This window comes from Seriola lalandi, unplaced genomic scaffold (assembly GCF_002814215.2).
Source record: "Seriola lalandi dorsalis isolate HSWRI2012SDOR001 ecotype SW California unplaced genomic scaffold, Sedor1 jcf7180002054939, whole genome shotgun sequence".
NCBI classification, from domain to species: domain Eukaryota; kingdom Metazoa; phylum Chordata; class Actinopteri; order Carangiformes; family Carangidae; genus Seriola; species Seriola lalandi.
The window spans coordinates 1,207,624-1,208,621 of record NW_019525659.1 but is presented as its reverse complement, the minus strand read 5'-3'; the positions used below and the strand labels follow the sequence as shown (position 1 = coordinate 1,208,621).

The 998-nt window shown below is 26.0% G+C and overlaps 1 protein-coding gene across 1 annotated transcript in view; it reads right to left on the bottom strand.

Annotated features, from left to right (window-relative positions):
- Positions 1 to 998, bottom strand: part of prrc1 (proline-rich coiled-coil 1) — a 12,190-nt gene that overhangs the window by 4,993 nt on the left and 6,199 nt on the right. The gene's annotated exons all lie outside the window — the stretch shown is intronic.

Here is a 998-nt window from a genome sequence, read left to right as displayed (position 1 = left end):
TAATAATATAAAACAATTTTATAACAACAATAATGAAATTATTTTATTATTATTATTATAGATTTTTGTTGTAATAGAAGCTTTTGATGTAAGGTTTCATATTGCATATGGAACATTCCTATTCATATAGAATATATAGGATCCTCGGTTGAGGGTTTAATGTTGATACATATTGTGTTTGGTAGCCCATGTAAAGTCCAATAACCGTGATATTCGTAATAATGCAGTAGTCTCTATCTATCTCTTTTCTGGTGTTAATTGGATGAAAACATTTATCTTTAGTCTAGTGTCTTTTAAGATCATCGATATTCTTTCAAGGTCTTTTTTTTTACAAAAATTTAAAAAGGTCATTAATGTTAATGAACTGTGCCCCAAAGATGTAGAGCATATTTTGGATCCACTCTCACAAATTTTGACAAGATGTCAGTCTATTTATCACTCAACATATCGACAAATCTATCTATCTATCTATGTATCTATCTATCTATCTATCTATCTATGTATCTATCTATCTATCTATCTATCTATCTATCTATCTATCTATCTATCTATCTATCTGTTTTGATTATTTTTTACTCAATAATATTTTGTTAAAGCCAGTGAATTATATATCCTTAATTTTATTGCTGGCAAAAACACACTGACTAATAAATGTAAATTCTCAAATCCTGTACATGTTTCTTCATATTTGAAGTAGATTACAAGCAGTACATCCACATGGTCCACTATAACAGGAAAGCTTGTAAAATGTATTATATATTAATTTATATGATATGAAATGTTTGTACTTTATTTAATGTTATAATGTAACATTGTTGTCCATTGTGTTACTGTAATTCAGATTTTTGTGTCATCACCTGACTCTGTTTGTTTGCTATTTTTCAATAAAAGTTTATTTAAAAAAAAAAAAAAAAAAAAAAAAAAAAAATTTAACTAAATCTGTATTGTGTGTTTGCAAAACTAAACTCAACTAAAATAACAGAAAACATTTCTTTAGT